At 36.2% G+C, this 21932-nt stretch overlaps 1 protein-coding gene across 8 annotated transcripts in view; it reads right to left on the bottom strand.

Moving 5' to 3' along the window:
• The window catches only part of LOC133519278 (neuronal acetylcholine receptor subunit alpha-7), a 185110-nt gene that overhangs the window by 101881 nt on the left and 61297 nt on the right, over positions 1–21932 (bottom strand). The window lies entirely within an intron of this gene.

Genomic DNA, 21932 nt, shown 5'->3' with positions numbered 1-21932 from the left:
ACCACCATATTTCGGTAAAATGTTCGCGGCAAAGTAACACAATAGACCACACGCCCTCAATAACCTTAAGTAGTTTATCGTGTAGGTACAACGGCCCTCTGTACGCATAGCAGCTCTGTGGCCTGGACGCCTCGATCAATTATGTATTCGTTTGGCAACCCTGGACCACCACTTGTCGATGCTTACAAAATACATCGCGTCTAAATCAACGACTTTAATCCTTATTATTACACGCACACAATTCAAATTGCTAAAGGTCGCTAAGCGGTTTAATACTCAGCGACGAAGTTCATTGAATTCGACTTTAACGTAAGTGTGTAAGGTTCGATCTCAATTGATGATCAAAAGTAAGTACTAGGGTTATTCAAAGGCACTGTGGCTACTGGCTATGTAGGGTTGTAAGGTGTCGCCGATGGTGGAATTTTGAACTAAATTCAAATTTAACTGTAACACTGCACCGTCAACTAAAAGTTTTATTAGTTTGTTGAAAAACCAAATGGCTTTTGTTTCATAACCTAAAAAGTTTTCGGTGACAATGGCTGAACGTTTTTATATTATAGTTATCAAAATCAAAAAATCAAAAAAATCAAAAATTCTTTATTGCGTAACACACATTTGCGTAACACACTAAGCAAAAATGCCTGTGTTGGGTGAAAGTTACAGCGGAAGTACTTTTAATAAAACTCGGCAGGTTATAAGTTAAATTTACTTTCAGTTTCATGGGGCATTAAATGTAATAAGAAATGAAGCTATATACTTTTAAAATGTATTATTGATATTTTATTAATCGTAACGCATGTCTTCCGAATCAATATTATTTATTTTAGGTAATGAGTTGGAATTTGCCTACAGGCCTATTAAGCTGTACAAGAAAGTCACTTATAACTACTACTTTGGTAAATGCTATACTATGGATAACAGCCTTTACATACCGTATATGGTCTAAAAATAATTAAAAGCCCATAATTTTCCAGCGTCTCTAATTAAACTCAACTTCTGATGAAAGTATTCACAGCATTAACTTTAAAAGCAAGCGTAAACTGTCTATGGAAACTTTAAAGGCATTTTACAAGAATTTAATATAATGATATCGCACATAATTATCTTGGAGCTTTAATTTACTTTCATAATGAAATTCAAAGTGCTTAACAAAGCCCTTGTCCCATACATCAGCCGGGTCTTAAGGTAGACTCGGGTAGGACTAATTTGAGGCAGTTTACTTAGCCGACCTGCCACGGAAGACGAAGCTTGGCAACTTCATGCTAAAAGCAGATCTCCGATCACAGCACAAAATGAACGGTCCCTTTTAATATCACGCTTAATAGACTGGATCTTAAGTGCTTCATCTTTACTCGGCGCTTCTGCTGTACTAAGAAAAGATGCACCAATATAAGCATATTTCTTATTTATAAGTAAAAAGAAACCACCTTGGTGCGAACAGCGAAAGGCTTAGAACATAAAAAAACCAACCTGATGAATAGTAGACGTATAATAAGATTGTAATTAAGTAAGTAAATATTCTTTATTGCTCCAATGACCATACATTTTACATGCAAAATGTTGTTTCATCTTTTTCGACAGAACAATTTAGTGAAATATCCATAATGTAATCTATGTCAGAATGACAAAGTAAAAATAACTATTTACGGTTGCCAGTACCATCTAGTACCTACTCACACTGATCTTCTATTCTTTAACTATATTTCTATGTGATAGAGAATATAAGTAAATAAGTTTTATACATTCGGTCAAATAAAATATTGAGCACACTTTCAAATTAATAGGTTTAAAAGGTAATAAAAAATTTGAATGAATTTTACTTCAGAGGACCCTCTCATTTTAAAACGACCTGTTAGATTGCTCTGAAAGTTGTACTTACAATAAGATAAGGTATGTATATCTAGTTCTGTAATTAGTTTATGTAGCTTCAGATACCATAGTTAACAAATACAGTGATATAATTTTTTCATACAAAACTTGTTTTTGCTGTAGTTATTAGTTTGTTTTATTATATAGCTCATGTTTTTGTAATTATGTGCAGTTTCATTACAATCCAACACATTGTTTTAAAATGAGAACGAAGCTCCGTTTGTATGGGAAGGTGAAATTTTGCCGAGCTTGCCGGGAACTCTAAAAGCAATTTTTTCAGCAAGTTTGTGTATGCATGTTTTACACTTGGCAATTAGGATCTCTAGAAAGTCCCCTTTTGCAATTTGTAAGGAGTGACAAATGCACCGCCAAGACGCGCCACGTCGCCATACAATTAATTATTTAGAGTAGGATGCTCAGAGATGGATGGTTCAGGATTCTGTTGTGAATAAAGCAGTCGTTACTTTTACGTTGAGCGATTATCGCAGCAGCTTTTATCAATAAATATGGACATCTAAACTATCTAAAATGCAGTGTTAAGTGTTTAATATGTTTCTCTCGAAGTAACTATATCTATTGTTCTAAATTAAATCTTCGCGATTTTACACATTGCCTGAACGTCTCAATTCAGATCTCCAATCGAAGAACCTACTGTATTTATAAATTACAAAAAAATAAATTATACAAAATACCATTAGAATAATAATTAGAGAATGCCATTTGGTATTAAGTCCGCCATTTGTACATTGTTGTACATATTTTGCGCATTAAAGTTTTAAAAAATAAATAAGTAATAAGGGTTTATGTAAAACAAATGGGACCCCATCTTTTTCAAAAGTCCTTCAAAGGTGCTAAATCCTGGGCAAATCCAATTCATCAGTATCCGATTGCTTACCTTCGCAAATATATTATCACTAATTGAATTCTTGCATAAAGAACCTTTCGTTGGTCAGAATAAAGTTCAAATTCTAAAGAAGACTTGAAGAAGCGAGGTTGTGAAAATAATCAGTAAATTCAGAGGGTTGATCCAAAGCAGGCAGGCTTTGCTTAACGATTTCACTCGTAATTCGTCGGTCGGACGATTAGACCAATCAAACCGAGTACCTACGAGGAACCTTCTTAAATTGAGAGAATAGAAAATATCTTAAATATAATGCATCCCTATAAAGTATACTTGTCGGAAAGAGATCGCTCTTTAGCAATAAGGCCGCCTTTTGTATACCTCTGTCTTTATGTATTATGTGTGTTTCCTTGTATATTTATTTTAAGGTTATGCAATAAAGAAGATTTGTATTGTATTGTACACTTACCTCTCTCTCTCTTCGAGAAATCTGTGAGCATTACTGAGACTGTTAATGAAATTGAGACAGCCTACGATATCTCACCCGCGCAGGAAAAATAACCTAAGTAAAACTAAATATATATAAACAGACGAAAAGGAATTGGCCATCAAATATCTTATTTACGGAATTCTAACGTTAAAAAAATGTCGTAAGAAATTTGGTAAAATGTCCAATTATCCTATAACATGATTGTTCTATTATCCATTCAACCCCTCCATCTCATATCCCGCGCTTGATAAAATAAGGGCTATATAACGATAATCTCACACGCAAATTGTGTCATCGCACTCATCGCATTTCTATTGGCCGCGTTTACACAAAGATCGTATAAAAGCTATATAAAGGCTGTACAAGGGTTATATAAACGTTGTATAACTCTTATGTGGCGTGTAATTTGGGTCCGTCGTACGCTGCATGCGGCGTTCAGCATTACAATGCCCTTGTGGATTGAAAAGAGCAAACGCTACATGATTTCCTAGGTGCATATGTTCTTCTTTTACTGAAAACGTCAAGCCCCATGGGCGGAAGACGCGAGAAATATGATAATAATGAGATGCGTGTCTGTCTTAATTTGCTACCCGCGTACGGATAAAGTGGTTCGGCTTTACAAGAGCGTGGCAACAGATGCCGTGATACGAGTTACATATAACCTACACGTGAAATTTTGCAGGAAATACGCCGTTTGCCATTCAATTTTGAACTTTTATACGATGGCATAAAGTCGTCTATAATACTTTCAAAAGAATTTTACGTTTAAAGTGTGAAAGCAAGCTCATTAGCGCCTTTGAAATATCCGTCTGTAAAAGACTTGAGTTAATTTTAGTTTGTTCGACATATGATAAAAATATTATCCAATAGAGTTTTTACATTTTATCAAAACGAACTCTAAAGGACAGACAGTAAATAATTTCTTATTATCAATTTCTTAAGGATATGATCAGCGATAGTTGTGAATAGTTTTATTTCGGTTTAAATGCTGTTGCCAGCCGATAGATAAATTATCATCTCAATTAGCCTCCTGGGTGCCGTCCACCCGTTTACATAATCTAGGTTTATGTGAGCAAGATAGATACTTATCTATCTGATTTATCTCAGCATCATGTACTTATAAGTACATCGCAAACAACCACACACGTCAGACATCAAAAATATTATTCAAGTTTATCATTACAGTTAAATACAGGTTCTTTTTGTTCACCGTAAAACTGTTTGAATCGTAGCTTAAAGTTCTGATGGCAGATGGCTTGAAATTTTAATAGATTAGAATAGTATAAATCGAGAGTAAAAGATGGAAGCAAATTAAAAACGATAAAAACCACTCATTTAATGAGAAGTTTTATTTTTTATTGGTTATACAATAGGTAGGCACATTCACCTCTGAGCTACGGTCGTAGCCGATAACATAGGTGTCCCGGTATGTAGAGGAAATGCTTCGTAGATGCAAAACGACGTCGTATCGTGATTAGCGCTGAATGGAAATGTGAACCTATACAGAAATAATTGGTTTGCTCTCTTTTCTTTAAAAGTTTAATTATCCTTATTTTGATACTTTATAAAAATAATATGTACTTAGGTATATATACGTGAAAGGAATTTTTACTTCATTAATAAATTAGAATTCCAAATGCCATTAAAAAGGGTTAATTTACTGTCGACTGGACATCTGTTTCACGTTTCTTTATGGGATTGCAGCCCTATGCTAATAAGGTTCGAGGGTATGGGATGGGAGCATTAATGTGTCGCGATAAAACCTTCTCAAGCATTTTATATACTGAGGCTCTTATGTAAAAATGTGTCAGTTTTAATTTGTAAGTCCAATGGATAATAATTGGAAAATAGAATTTATTTACATAACAAGTATATATATATCATGTTTTTTGCAGTAATCGCGAAGCATTTCGTTGACGTAACTGGTGACCAAAGAGCTTGCGGCTTCCTCGCACAACGTATCAGTATTGCGATACAACGAGGAAATGCCGGCAGCATCCTTGGTACATTGCCTCAAGGGCCTATTTTAGATTTAAGCTAGTTATAGTAATCCTCTGTATATATCCATCATGTATATTATTAATATACGTTTAGTTACATTTTCCCTTAAATTATTACATCGGACACTCTATCGATATTATTATTGACACCACCGCAGCACAGTGATGAGCACTATTTAATTATTAATGACATGTTTTACCTTTTTTCACCAGCTTCCAGAGCTTATGGTAACAACCAATATATAATTAGAATATCTCATTACGAATGCGTTGAACTACATTAACGGGTTAATTGCGTTAAAAGCTGGTGAATAGAGGTAAATTCGTTACGTTCTCGGTTCGCCTTTTTTTGATCGAATTGAGAAATCATATCACTAGTAATATTTCTTTATATTAATTCAATTATAAACTGAAATGTATATGTTACCTACACTCTAGAAAAAGTTCGTCACTTCAACCTTAATTTACAATCAATTTAATCTCAATCGGTTTAAGCGTGAAGAGGTGATCCACATATATAAGGACAGACATAATTCGTATATTACTAAAGGCTTTGTGAGCTGTAGACCTTGCGATAAACTTAGAAAATGTAAAAGTGAAAAATACTTAGTTCATTGTGTCATCATCACAATGAACTCACACTGGTCTTCAGCGCCATAGACTAAGGTCTATGGTTGATGCCTAAGTCCTTTATGCCAATTACTGCATTTTGAAAAAATTCCAAAACATGAACGTGGAAAAAAAATCAGTTTCATCATAGAATCTGCTCACAAAATTTCACGAGAATCGCTTGAGAATTGCGACCTGTTATGAAAACATGCGGACATACGAAAGTAATTTGGCCGAGTTAAAAAGGATACCTTCGATAACGCTTCGGTCAATAATATAGTAGGAATTCTGTGAATCCGACGAATTACCTGTGTAAACAACCTTGACATAAACATAAAGTTACCCCCGAAGTTTTCAACATAAAATACCGTCTCAACACGGCTACATATCGACTCCATAACATATCGCACGTGCTGTCAAGGAAATGTACCGTTAATAAATAAAGGGGATCAAAGCCCTGCATACGCTGAAACCCTCCTATAAATGAGGTCACTACTTTCATCTGAATAGGGTTATTGGGAGAAGTTGGGTTTGATACATATCGAATAACGTTCCATTTATAGCGTTTAGGGACGGAAATCAAAAACGTGATGCGTTGAAAGATTCACGTACAAAGCTCATGACGATGCTGTGCGTCACGCGACTTTGAGCGGTTTTCGCTACATTCAGCAAATGCTGTAATGGGCTCAGGCGTACTACACATGTACTATGCTTAGGCCCTAGCAAGGCCACAGGTTGCTAGAGAGTCACAGAATCAGTTATTACTTACATACAAAATACTCACGCATCACTCCGCCTCGAATGGAACTACCTCACCCCGATACGCCAGATCAACCGCGCGGTCTGCACCAGATCTGGTGTCGAATGGAAATATGTTTAAAGCAAGTAAACACTGCATCTGCACTGCACTGCTGGAGCGAGGCCAGAAGATGAGCTGACGATAGGAAGGCATGGCGCGACCTTGTGAAGGCTCTTTGCACCTCTGGGGTGCTTTAGGACAACAACAACAACAACAAACACTGCATCGCCGATGGTTGCAGAAAAAAAAATGCTGACAACACATACACGTATTGGAGGACCGAATGCACAGTGGCAAAATAGCAAGATCTTACCACATCTCTGGGCCCCACCCTTGCAAGGCGTCGCAGTACGAAACAGGCACCCATTTCTTACAAACTTTAATAGAGTGTGCTTCCCAACGGAGGCCCCTATCAAGTTCAATACTCAAAAATGTGGTATTTGGGACCTGATCTATTTTGACACGGTCCACGAGTACCACAAGGTTGCTAGGATCCCTGCCTCTGAGATGGATCAAGTATATATAATGTGTTCAATAGGAAAATTTTGGCCACGTTCGGTACACCTAAATAGGTATTTGGTTATGCAGTGAACCTTTTGTACGTAGTACTATTATTTATTCTGTGCTAGATAATAACAACATCTCAGTTGATTAATTAGCAAAGCAACGACGGAAACTTCACAATGCTGGTCGTTTGTGCCATGTTTGGATGCTTGTCAATGAATAGTTACGGCTTAATTTTGCTTAATTGATTTGAACACACACAGGCATATCGTGCGAAAATAGCCACTAAACCGATTTCCGTACTAGTATGTCAGTCCTGTGCTAGAGTCAAATTGCACTTTCGGTGAACTAGATACAGATCATATTTAAATAAAAGTCATTCGCGTCCGTCAAAGTCGATCGGGTGAGGGAATTCCATTTGAATATGGAAAGCGTCAACTGTGAAAATTCCTTTGAATTTAGTAGGTACGAATCATTCCGGTCCGGTCCGGTCCTTAGTATCGTTTCCGACAAAGACCTATTTTTAAATCTAACAATTTGCTAATAATCATATTCACAACCGTCAAAGTTATATTTGCCAGAAACTAAAAACTTGACTTTTTAGACGTTTTCAGTCTAAAGACATCGAGCAAGAGCATTACATACATAAATATTTGGCACCTAACAGACTTAAAGATTCAGAAAACACACATAAAAAATACCTGATCGAAGATACTGTCATCAAAAAGGTGTCAGTCAATAAGACAGCCTAGCCCTGATCTCCCTCTCTCAGATAAGGAAGTCTTTTGTTGGCCGTACGTTGAATAAGGTTCGCTCGTTTATACCCCATCTTGTGTGTGACGTGTTTGTGTAGGGCTTCATAACGTGATGTTTATTATGATGGTGGGAAAACGTTTTCAAGGTTTTGTTTTGTGTAATCTGGTGATTGAATTTTGAGTTCGGAAGAAAGTCTTTAGAGGCATGACGTTACAGTGCGCATTATGTATATGGACTTAAATTATCTAAAGTTTAAGTTAATTTTATACAAATGAGACAAATATATTACCTAGAGTAAGAAGACCAAGAGAAGTCTGCAACGATTTTGATAGCCTACGCAGTGCAAGTGTTATTTATACGTCGGAATTTCATAGAAGTTTGACGTTGACAATAACACTGGCACTACGTGTGCAATCAAAATTGTTGCAGACTTGTCTTGGTCTGACTCTAACATCACTGTAGAATAATTTTTATCAAGAAAATCAATATTCTACGCAAATGAAGTATACGATAAAAAAAATAAAAGATCGTCTCATTGAGAGGATACCTAGTGAACGATCGCTTCTTGATTAAAACGTACGGAACAATTTATTATATATTAACCATAACTAATACGCCCCTTCGTTTGACGTTTCGATTTTTTGGTCATTATAAAGGTTAGGAGCAAAAAAGTAAAAAAAAAATCCATGCAAAGAAAAGCTCCTGACTCTTATTATAATTAAAATCTAAAAAAATCCAACAAAGGGGCCTAGATCGTTTATATTTGGTCTGTATTCATCGAATCGAGTAAACATATTTTCTAAAATGTCAATAACCAAAGAGGAAAAAGGGGACTACGTTTGTATGGAGCAGTGGTCACGTGTCTTCGTCCCCTTTCGCCGTAATATCTTTATCATGACATAAAGTGCCATATTAAAAATATTAAAACGGGTCACTCACGTATTTTATGTTGAAAATCGCTCGACATGTTTCAGTACCGAGGAGTATCATCAGGAGCTCGCGTAGGCGGACCGGCGCAGACTGCGGGCTGCAGTTAAGTGCCATGTTTATTAAAGATATATACATACCTAATTAATACACACCATATAACTCTCTAAAAGTATTATTTATAATTATTCTCTAAAGTTACTTTGAGTTTTAACGGATAAATAGGAATTTGTTTTGTATTTAAGTAAAGATTGCCTTGTATACCGTCCTCATTTAGACACAACCAATAAACTAATAACTGTTTCAGCAATAAACCCAACCCGAAGTATCGCCTAAAGTGTCGAATTCGGCCCCAATCCACCGGTTGCGTGACAGTTATTGCGTTGATCCTAGCTATTCATGTTGTGGCTGCTGAATAGATCACTAGCTGACTAGATAAAGCATTAAGTCGTAGCTAGATCTTAGGATTGGGCATTTCATTATTTGGAAATGATTTCATGAAGCAATCGGTTGGCCACATGATGACAGAGTCAAACATAACCTAACCATATTATGAAGTGATCAATTCATTAAGTCAAGAGAGCCACCAGTAGTCGGCAAATCACTAATATAAAGATAACTTTTAGAACGCCATTTGACTTTAATCCTTATATATGTCACTGATATATGTTAAATTTGTTAAATATCAAAACGTGGCGCCATCTTACCGGGCATCGGCTAAAGGCTGTACCTTTGGCCTTTGATCTATTAGATGGCAACACTTTTTGATATTTAACAAATTTAACACATTAGTGAAAGAATAAGGATCAAAGGTGGTAACGGTGGTGGTTTCGTACTACAGGTAGAATACACAACGACGCGTGCAATAAATCTGACAAATTATTATTTTAGAGCCATAAGAGCATGTCATATTTATGTGCGCACTTCTTTCTATAAACACGTCACTTTTGACGCAGACATATCCGATCCATATCGTATTATACCTAATATTTGACGTTTCTTAAAGTTCTAATCAAGCTGTGTGTGTTATGAATTATGATCGCGAGTCTTCATTTATCATCACGGATTCAGATGTGGAATCTGATAGAGGTAGTCTTAGGTGTTCGTAGGCATTCGATATCGGCGATTTCCGTCTCGGAGATAATATAATCGAATTCGGATGCGTCGACACTTGGCGGGGCTATTACTCCTCGGTTATCCGTTTAGTTATTTTATTATCTGTCACGGTACGTGACGCCACGAAGGTTTTTGGGGTTAAAAGGGGAATAGTTTGTTATTTTCATGTCGGAAAATATTACTTGAGAAAGAGAGAAAAAAGGAACACTAATATTTTTATGTCTACATGAGAGTCAATAAATATTTAGGGACAATCTTTTACAGTCAGACCAATATAGTTCCTCAATAATGTAAACTTGTTTTAAGGCTAAATTTGTAGAAAATTCCTTAACCCTTGGAGTGGTAGGCGGTCGACTCCCGACCGATTGTGACATTTAAATTTCAAATTTGATTAATTGAAATGAAATCAAATTTCCAATAACTCAAAAACGACATATGCCAAAAACATTTTTATGTACAAGAGCTATATCAAAAACATTTTTATGTACCTATTCGTTACAAAAATATACGGTTTGAACCAGATTCCGTCTCGGCCATTAATCGTAAGGAAAGTAACTACAATATTTAGCTAGGCTAAACTGCCCGGTAATATCCAAACGTCTAAGTACATTCGTAAAGTACCAGGGTTTAAAGCCATGTTTACTAACTTGGCAACCTTCAACGTAAAGCACCCAATAACAAGGACGGAACTGACATTCAGCCATCACATAAAATGCTTACAAACATCCAAGTGATAAAAAATGCGCTCCTAAAGAATCCTCAGCAATTCTGAGCCCCATGTTTACCGCGCGTGTTTCCACTTACAGGCCCAATATTCCCAAAGACAACGCGATACTATAAATCCCGAATGACGCTTTCGATGTCGCAAATTTCGCGCCGAAATATTTTCCCGCCGGCCGCCATATTGCGCGGTTATGGCCCATAAAATGTCCGCCTCGGGCCTCTTCGGAAACCATCGTGAAGTGCTCGGTGTTTACTCATTTATTTATGAGTCGCTATTGTCAAATGCGGGTGTTGTTTACGGATAGTGTTTGTACTATTCGGTTATTTGGTATCTATTTTGAAAATGTCTGGAAGTTTCTAGAACAGTTTTGCCGTAGTTAAAGCAATTTAACGTAGATATAAACGATAAAAGCTGTCATGCTGAGTCATTTCAGAGCACCGAGCGTGCGGGCGTTAAGCGGCACGCCTTCCGGGTCGGTGGACTGTGCCCTAAAGGATGAGTTAAGAGAAAATGACATCGATCAATACGGCACTTCATTTCAGAACAAAATGTAATGCCTTTAGAGAGATAGAAGGTTCCGGAGAGTTTTAATAGCTAAAAATAAAGATACCGGACGTAAAGATAATTACGTCTGCCATTTTACATTAAATGTCACTGTTATCGAAAACAGTAAGCGTTTTATATCAAGCTATAATCTTTAAAGCTTACGACAAACCAAACTGCGGGCTTTTAACTGTAGTTAAGGCGAATCTTTCTCAATTTAGAACGGACGATCTAGTTTAAAAACGTTCAATAGATTAGTCTACGTGGCTTTCTTTCTAAAATCTCGCTAGAGTCTTGGCAGCCGTCTGGCTGAAGCAACAAGTCTTAACAAAAAGGAAAAAAACCTCTCGCACGTTTCCGCTATTCTGAATTTGATTTTGTAAAAGAGCCAATTTGTCAGATGTATTCATTGTAAATGGTGGCTTAAGGCTAATTACTTTCAGGGCGTTTACTCACCGCTATACGGGCTGTATTATTCATTTTCAATTTGGTACCAGGTAATTGATCAATTTGGTTCCAGTCATATTTTTCATAGTTTTGTATGTTTTCTTACCTTACTTGCATGTAGTACACAACTAAACCGGTAATTTATAATTGCGTAATTTACATTTCTATGTAATAGTTTTCTTAGTAACGTAGGAAACTTTAGGCCTATTTTTAGTTCATTTACTTTAGATATATTTGTAAAAGGCTGTTTGTTTTCTGAATAAATTAAAAAAAAACCGGTTTGATTTTGTTCATAACTAATAAAGCATTAATTATGAAACTTTAGGAATCAACTAGATTTCTAAATATTTTTTTTTAATTATTTTTAGTATCATTATTTTTTTATTAATTGTAAAACAAACGCGTTTTTTTAATGCAAGCTGTTAATACTTCCAACGTACCTCCTACAAGTGTAATTGAAATTGATATAGTCTGTCACACTACAATTGTCTTGATTTTACAGTAAATAATTAAACAAATGTAAAACATACTATGGGAACAATCCCGCAAATTGCTTCCAAAGATTGCTTCATATGTTTCGGGCCCATAGCTCATAGATTTCGGGGTTGGTCTCAGAATGAAATTAATTCAGTATAACCTGTGCATTCACCTCGGATTGTAACACCATAATTACACGCGGTGGTTGTAAGGCAAGGACTAATAGGCCTTGTAATATTATTACCTTGGATCCTCGTTAACACTTGTACAACTCCTCCTTCCCCTCTATATTAAACATTTCATGTTATGACTCCGAATATTCGAACCTTCTAAATTGGTTTTTCTGGCTTCAAGTAATTCACTACCTTCCTGGATTTGCATCTGAAATCCACGGGATAACGTTACAGAGATGGTTTAAGCTTTGTTGCGTGGGAAGACTTGGACCTCTGACTAGCTAAGCTTCTCAATTCCTAAAACTTTTCCAGTTGTATGCGGCCCTGCCATCTAAAAACATACCTCACTGTTTTTCTCTTTGTTATATGTAGATTTTTGATACTTTGTATCTGAATTAATCCTAATTTCTGCTTTCCAAATTGTGTTGTAACATAATTATTTACGTGATTAACGTAATCCATCAAATTACCATCATATTACTCAATTTGCTACGAAAAAGTCTGTCTATTTTTGGAATAGGATGTATTAAATTGTGCTGTATAAAATTGTCTACAAATATTTTTATATTTAGACTCAATGTTCCCGCTGGAAAATAAAGTAACCACGTACCCCTGACTTCGTTTTTAGGGTTCCGTAGCCAAATGGCATAAAACGGAACCCTTATAGTTTCGCCATGTCCGTCTGTCTGTCTGTCTGTCTGTCTGTCTGTCCGAGGCTTTGCTCCGTGGTCGTTAGTGCTAGAAAGCTGAAATTTGGCATGGATATATAAATCAATAAAGCCGAGAAAGTCGTACAATAAAATCTAAAAAATTTTTTTTTTTTTAGGGTACGTGTAGGGGACGTAAAGTGGGGGTGAAATTTTTTTTTCGCTTCAACCCTAGAGTGTGGGGTATCATTGGAAAGGTCTTTCAAAACTAATAGGGGTTTACAAGAAACATTTTTTGATAAAGTGAATATATTCGGAGATAATCGCTCTAACTTTTGAACCATAGGTTCAAAAAATATGAAAAAAATCGTGGAAGTAGAGCTTAAGAAAGACATTAAATGAAAACTATAGCGGATATGATCAGTTTAGCTGTTTTTGAGTTATCGCAAAAAAGTTTTCCCTTCATAGTAAAAAGACTTATTTTAATTAGGTACTGATTATGCAAATTTGCCTATTTGTTTAACGCAGGTGAAAGGTACCGTTTCATCCCTTGGTTAACAATTTACTATACTTTAAGCTCCAGTTTAGCTTATTGTGACGGAAGAGTAACTACGGAACCCTACACTGAGCGTGGCCCGACATGCTCTTGGCCGGTTTTATTTTAAGTTAAACTTCCTTATATTCCACATACTCTCGTCACCCTGTTCGGTTACCTACCTACTCTTTCAAAAGATTTGGAACAGTACGTAACGCAAAAGCGTTGCGAATACATGGCCCAACCAAATGCAGTGTCATAACAATGATGATTATATTATCATTTTGACGACCTGTTTGGCTTAGTGGGTAGTGACCCTGCCTACGAAGCTGATGGTCCCGGGTTCAAATCCTGGTAAGGGCATTTATTCGTGTGATGAGCATGGATATTTGTTCCTGAGTCATGGGTGTTTTCTATCTATTTAAGTATTTATAAATATTTATATATTATATATATCGTTGTCTAAGTACCCTCAACACAAGCCTTATTGAGCTTACTGTGGGACTTAGTCAATTTGTGTAATAATGTCCTATAATATTTATTTTTTATTTATTTATTTATTCACCTGTATCTCAAAGGTTTTCGAAAAGATTCTCAACAAACGCCTAGTTGACTATCTTAATAAACATAATATTTTGGCAGACAATCAATACGGTTTTCGAAGGGGGCGATCTACAGAAGATGCTGTTGTCAAACTTACGTCTCTAATTATTAAGAACCTGGAAGATAAACATAAAACGATTGGTATATTTTTAGACCTCTCTAAGGCGTTTGACACAGTGTCTATACCGACTCTCCTAAAAAAAATGGAAACCATTGGTATTAGAGGAATCTCTTTAGATATCTTTAAAAGTTATTTGACTGACCGATCTCAGAGTGTAATTATTAATAGAACAACAAGTAACGAAGTTCAACTAAACTATGGGGTACCTCAGGGCAGTGTTTTGGGGCCAACACTTTTTCTGATATATATTAACGACCTGTGCTCTCTCCAACTAAAAAATTGCGAGATTATTACGTATGCCGACGACACGGCTCTGATTGTGCATGGGGAGGATTGGTCTAGCGCTAAAGAGGCATCGGAGAATGCACTACATCATGTGTCGCAGTGGCTGTCATCTAATCTTCTTACACTAAATGTAGATAAATCTAAGTTTATAACCTTTTCGCCAACATCTGTTTCGCAACCGAGCGCGGAGTTCTCGGAAATTATTGCTCACAGATGTCCAAGGCAATTAGCTGAGTGTACTTGTTCCTCACTATCGCGTACTTACAGCATTAAATACCTGGGTGTAATAGTTGATAGCAACCTCCGGTGGGAAATACATATTGATACACTTAGTAAGAAAATTAGGAAATTAATCTATATTTTTAAAAACCTTCGCTCAGTAGTCGACCAAATGACATTAAAAATGGTGTACTTTGCCTTGGCACAATCACTGCTAACCTATTGCATTAGTGTATGGGGTGGTGCTGCGAAAACCTTACTCTTGCGCTTAGAAAGAGCGCAACGTGCAGTCTTAAAGGTAATTTTCAAGAAACCCTTCAGGTATCCTACCATTGATCTTTATAGAGAGAGTAAAGTGCTGTCGGTACGAAGTCTATTTTTCCGCCAAGTCATTTTAAAAAAACATAAGACCATAACCTTTGATAAAAATCTCACGAAAAATAAACGTCGAGTTCGTGTCTGTGGTATACAGAAATTTCGCTTGGCAGTTTCAGGACGTCATGTTGATTACCTTAGTTCTAAATTGTACAATAAGGTTAACGACCTTACCGATATATATGCTCTCACACTAAGAGAATGTAAGCAGAAAGTCACTGATTGGCTACAAACGCTAACTTATAACGAGATTGAGGATTGCCTAGCCTCTCATTATTAAAATATAATTCGAGCAACTCTCTCTCTCACACACACACACACACACACACACACACACACACACACACACACACACACACACACACACGAGCATATTTACAAATTAATCACACTTTCAACTCCTGTGTAACACTAATAGACATTGTGATACGTAAATAGTGTTAACTCTTTGTTTATACATATTTTGTATTATTCCGATATTTTTAGTTTTATTTTATTATCAGTTCTGTTGTACACTTGTAGATTTAGTACCAAAACCTATATATTAATATAGGTATACTTAATGTTTTCTCGGGGGTGAGAGCCTGGTGAACTGTAATACAGGTTTATACCTAGTTCAGACTCCAGTCTCTCACAAAGGATCACAACCTCATCTCGAATTTAAATGTTGTTATCATACTGTGAAATTGTTACAAATCCTTTGTGAGCTGATAAATAAACATTTTTATTATTATTATTATTTTTATTATTTTGTTGAAATTTTCAATGGATTTTTTTTTCTGGTCGTTTATACTGTTCTTAGGGTTCCGTACCTCGAAAGGACAAAACGGAACCCTTAATAGGATCACTTTGTTGTCCGTCCGTCCGTCTGTTTGTCTGTCAAGACCCTTTTTCTCAGGGACGCGTGGAGGTACAAAGCTGGATTTTATATCAAATACTCAGGTTTTCTGTCACTTGGAGCTGTGAAAAAATCAAACTTCTAAGCCGTTTATGCCGCAAATTTTCTGCAAGTTTTCGACACTCGCAAGAGAATCAAAACCTACAGGGTACTTCCCGTGAACTTAGAATCTTAAAATTTGGTAGGAAACAACGTCTTATAGTACAGATAAAGGAAAAATTGCGAAAACCGTAAATTTTTAGTTACATCATATAATAATATATACCCACAGGTTTGTACGGAACCCTCGGTGCATGAGTACGACTCGGACTTGGCCGGTTTTTTTTTATCGAGAAGCCAAACCCTATGTGCTGAATCAGCGGCGGTATTGTCCCCTAACAAATGTTGTCACAACGATGATGTCCATAAACCCTTTGCGGGGTAATACGTTATTTGCCACATTCGGAGTGTTCGTTTTAACGCGACAACTGAATAGCCCATTAGTCGAGGGCAACCCTAATTAATTACGTGGCGGTTCAGTTTCGAGTCGTTATCGGCAACTGAATTTAATTTGACAATAGATGGTTTATTAAGGGGGGATCATTTTTTGTTGTTATTCGGCCAGGCTACAATAGTAAAGTTTGTTAGAAGGAATATTATACATGTTACCGTATAAATAAAACCCGTTTTTGGTAAGGCGCGTTTTTCTTAGTTAAAACTAGTTTTCCGTAATGCTTCAAGGAAAACGTGTTGTCATTAGTTGAAACTAGTTTTCACAAGGTGCCTCGGTGAAAACTAGTTTTAACTAGGATTTTTCAGTCAAAACTAGTTTTTGCGAAGTGCCTTGGTGAAAACTAGTTTTGACTAATGGTTTAAAAATGTTAATCAGTTAAAACTAATTTTGACTAACCCATACATAAATATAAAACAAATATTAAACTTTTTTCGAAACTAATATGATAAAATCTATTAAGTCGGTTTTATTTTCAATAATTATAATTCTACTCGATGAATCCAAAAATTATAGACTACCACCATTTTTATTTTGTTGAAACTTGACTAAAATTATGACGTAGATAAAATTTAGTTGATTGGTTTCTCAAATTTCTATCAGATTTTAAAATGAGACAACAAACCTCAACCTCTATTCGTTCATTTAATATCTATCATCCCAAGTGTAAACGTGAATAGGGTCATTCTCCAGATATGTACTTGCGTCTAAACTCCGTCAAACCATACTAGGTCTAGGTCAAACATAGGAGAGAGAGACGACGTCAACAACTACAGGCCCATATCTGTACTCCCAGCTATTTCTAAAATAATTGAGAAGCTAATTAACAATAGATTAATAACATACTTAGAAAAATTTAACCTCATTTCTGACTTACAATTTGGCTTTAGGCGATCTAAATCGACAGAAGATGCGATTCTATCACTTACAAATTTAATAGTTGACAAATTAGAATCTGGAAAAAAATGTCTGGCTGTATTTCTTGATTTAAAGAAGGCCTTTGACACCGTCTCTCTCTCAACACTTGTACACAAGATGGAGCTTGTTGGCATCAGGGGAGTCCCCCTCAGCTTGCTAAGTGACTACCTACAGGGTCGCACTCAAAAAACCAAAGTGGGTAATTATGTAAGTAACGAAGTTACCATCACTTTTGGTGTCCCCCAGGGAAGTATTTTGGGACCCACATTATTTTTAATTTATATTAACGACTTGATTACCCAAAATATTAACCATGGTAGCATCCAGGCTTATGCTGATGATACAGTCATCGTCTTCGATGGGGACTCTTGGGAGGCGGTGTTCGAGAGTGCTAATGCAGGACTTAGCAAGATATCCTCCTGGTTGAAATCAAACCTTCTAACATTAAATGTCAATAAAACAAACTACGTATGTTTTTCTAGGTACAATAGCACGCAACCACAGATCAACTTAAACCTCAAAATACACACCTGTTCACGTACCAATAGTATATTATGTAACTGTAAGGATATTGAGAGGGTTAGTTCCACAAAATACCTTGGTGTCTCATTAGACCAGCGCCTCTCATGGCATCCACATATTGAATATGTGAACTGTAGGATAAGAAAGCTTGTATGGATATTTAAAATGCTAAGACATGTTGCCAACAAGACCCTTCTTGACCAACTTTACACAACACTAGCGGAATCCATCATGTCCTACTGCATTACTGTCTGGGGCGGCGCAACCAAATCCAAATTCTTGGAAGTTGAGAGGGGGCAACGATGTTTATTAAAAGTAATGTACTTCAGGCCATACAGGTTTCCCACAAATGAACTGTATCAGACTAGTGGCCTATTATCTATGCGAAGGCTGTATGTCCTCCGTACAATACTAAAATTACACCAAACGCTAAAATTCACTCCTACGCAGCCTTCAAGAAGACGAATGAACATTGTTGCCCCACTCACAACATATAAATCCTTGTTTGCTAAAAGGCAGTACAAGACACAATCCGCTTACCTTTACAACAAAATAAATGTAAAAATTAATATATACGAACAGAGAATACATAATTGTAAAAAATCCGTAGTGGAATGGTTGAAGATACTTAGTTATGAAGACACTGAACTTCTACTTAATCTTGCCCTTAACTAATTTGTAAATCTATGCTAAGTAAAACAAACTGTGTAATTCTGTATAATATTCTTTATTTAAGCAAGTACATAACATAAAATGTAATTGTAACATTAGTTAAACATTTACATGCACACACGCAGACACATACGCGCGCGCAAACACACACACACACACACACACACACACACACACACACACACACACACACACACACACACACACACACACACACACACACACACACACAGACGCACCCAACTACAGGTTCCTATTTAGCCGTAAGGCTATTATTATTACTACAACTGCTCTGTAGTCGTAATGAGTAATGAGTACTTCTAGTTTTTAAGTTATAGATTATTAATCAGATAGTTACAATTGTTACAAACAACCATTGTTTATTATGGAGGAGCGGGACTTCCTGACACAGGTATTTCTTACCTACTAGGAAGACCCAACCTTGTTTGTCATATGTGTACCCAACAGTTATGAAATAAAATCATTTTCATTTTCATTCATTTTCATTTTTCATACTACTATACCAATTCCTTGTTTCGGCATGCCGAGCCTTGCGTGGGGAGTCAGACTGTCCCGAAGTTGTCTCTGGTCTCGCGCGTCTGTTCGTTCCGGACGTCCCGAGAACGGCCGTCAGACCACGACAACGCGACCTGTTGGCCGTGCCGCCGGCGCGCACCGTATCGCGCAGGAACTCGCCGCTGCCCCGCGCCCTTTCACTGCTCAATGCGTTCCTGGCATCGACGCCTGAATGCGACCTATTTGCGTAGCGATGGGCGGCAGTGTATAGTGAAGGCGATGGATGCTAAGTGCTCAACTGTTTCAATTTAATTTGTCAATGTGCTATTATTGTTTTTATAACTGTTAATGCTTCTAATTATTATTGCTGTTAGTCTAAGTTTCGTGACGCATTGGTTCAACTGTAATAATGTCATGTAAACATTTTTATTAGTAAAATAAATAAATAAATACTAAATGTATGAAAAGTTTGACGGAGTTGAGTCACACAATTTGAGGATGACCCAATTTAACAACTTCCCATAGACCGTTACAACAATAATTGTCCGGTTCGTTTGATCAGCCCTGAAACAACATCCTTAAGGTATTCGTATTGCTGTAATTGTGGCACAATGTGGTCGCTGGGCCAGAAGTGAGAGTTATTAAGACGATAGTAGATGATCGCTTCCCCATACAAATGTAGTCCACTGCTTCCTTCCTGGATATAGAATATTTTAATTAGATAAAATTTTATGATACATTTAATACATCTTATAACATATCAAAAAAGATAACATAATAAATCACAAATAAGTATACATAGGTAATTTTTCATGGAAATTACGTTTACACAATTTATTGTATCCTATAGTCTCTTAGTTTGACATTTTTCGATTTATAAATATTATAAGAGTTGTAAAAACAAATTCAATACAAATTTTTAAGAACTCTTAAAATAAATAAATAAATTTAGCTGTCTCGGTCAAACTGTTTTTGAGAAAACCGAATTTAACCAATTCGCAAGACCGGAATGATTCCATAAGTGTTCCGGGAACAAAGTTTTGTACGGAACACTAAAAATGAAAAAAAAAAACAAACGAAGGATATAATAACTATGAATAATATAATATTTATAATATACATCAAATTTTGTAAAAACATTTTCTGCAGGTAATGTGTAATTTGACGACCGCTTTGGCCTAGTGGGTGATGGTCCCGGGTTCAAATCCTGGTAAGGGCATTTATTCGTGTGTTGAGCATGGATATTTGTTCCTGAGTCATGGGTGTTTTCTATGTATTTAAGTATTTATAAATATTTATATATTATATATATCGTTGTCTAAGTACGCTCAACACAAGCCTTATTGAGCTTACCGTGGGACTTAGTCAATTTGTGTAATAATGTCCTATAATATTTAGTTATTTATTTATTCAATGTTAATATCCAGATAGGAAAATGAGAACCACGTTTGTATGGCGAAGCGGCAGTCCCCTTTTCTCTTAAATAGGAATAACTATTCGCACATTAAGTTGATGAGGAAGGCGCTGAGCGTGAAACAGCCCCATTTATAATAAAACTTCCCTAAGTTTCTCATAATAATCGCTCATTTGTTGTTGTTTATGAGACCAAAATAAGAATGAGATCGACAGAGTTTTTCAGACAAATTATCTGTTCATTAATATACACCATGGGTTCTCAAAGCGTTTACCATCGAGTGTTTCTTAGTGACAAAAAATATTTGGAGAATACTTTCTAAATTTTGTAGTAGTGTAGTACCAACACAGTAAGAATGGTCTTTCGACGTTTTCCTGCCATTTTGCTAATAGTGGGTGCAAAATTTCTGATGTACATTTAAGTAAGTAAATATACTTAAATTAAATATTTTCTTTTATGCCGTTTAGTACAGTTTTGATGTATACCGTTCTCCAAGTCTACCTCAATTGCTTAAAGGTTAACTGGAAGAGATCCCTGGAAGGGATAAGTGCGCCTTTGTACAAATGATGTGTGTTCTTTCCTGTTTTATGTTTATTTTTGTACAGTAAAGTGTTTTACCACTACTACTACTACTATACTTTACTCTGCCACAAAAGGAAACAGATTCAAAGAACAGATTTACAATATAAATAAAGGAACAGGCTTTAAGCAATCTCTTCCAGACAACCTTGGGATGACAGAATATAAAGAACAAAACGCTTTAGAAACGGTAGTGCACGGATAAATTACATGGATAAGAAGATTGCCTACACATACATATACAATTAAATAAATGCGTACCAATACGTCCAAGTATATAACTATTAGATACATAAAAAATATAGATACATACCGACATATATGTATACATACATACATACATAAACAGCAGCACACTAAGGAAGAGACAAGTAATGATTCTTCAGTTAAAGACGTTTTAGGTTCCTAAGTAATATTTATTATACTTAGATGTTTTTAATACCCTTTTCCTTAATTTACTTTTATTTTCAATCCAAGTTAAACATGTTCATGCCCTAATTCTACGCCTGCCACGCGTCGGCGTCAGTAAAATTGTACGCTTCGACACTGAAGTGCCCCAGATGCGCCACAAGTGCCCAAGATAACCGCTCATGTGCGAAAGAAGCCATCAGCGACGTTCCAGTCGTCTGCCGAGTACAGGAGACACATTTTTAAATGCCCTCCTAAGATAATAGCCTAATATTCTACTCAAAGATTATACTCCGTCAGATTAGATATTTTATAAACTCAAAAGAAGTCCCTGTGATATCTAATATTGCGGAACAACGACACTACAATTCAGTGCATAGCTACTCAGATCTAATTGAGCAGGGAGAAATTTACCACTACAATTTTTAATCAGAAAAAAATTGGGTACGCCGCGA

Source organism: Cydia pomonella, chromosome 6, assembly GCF_033807575.1.
Source record: "Cydia pomonella isolate Wapato2018A chromosome 6, ilCydPomo1, whole genome shotgun sequence".
NCBI classification, from domain to species: Eukaryota; Metazoa; Arthropoda; class Insecta; order Lepidoptera; family Tortricidae; genus Cydia; species Cydia pomonella.
This window is presented reverse-complemented; position numbering and strand designations above follow the sequence as displayed.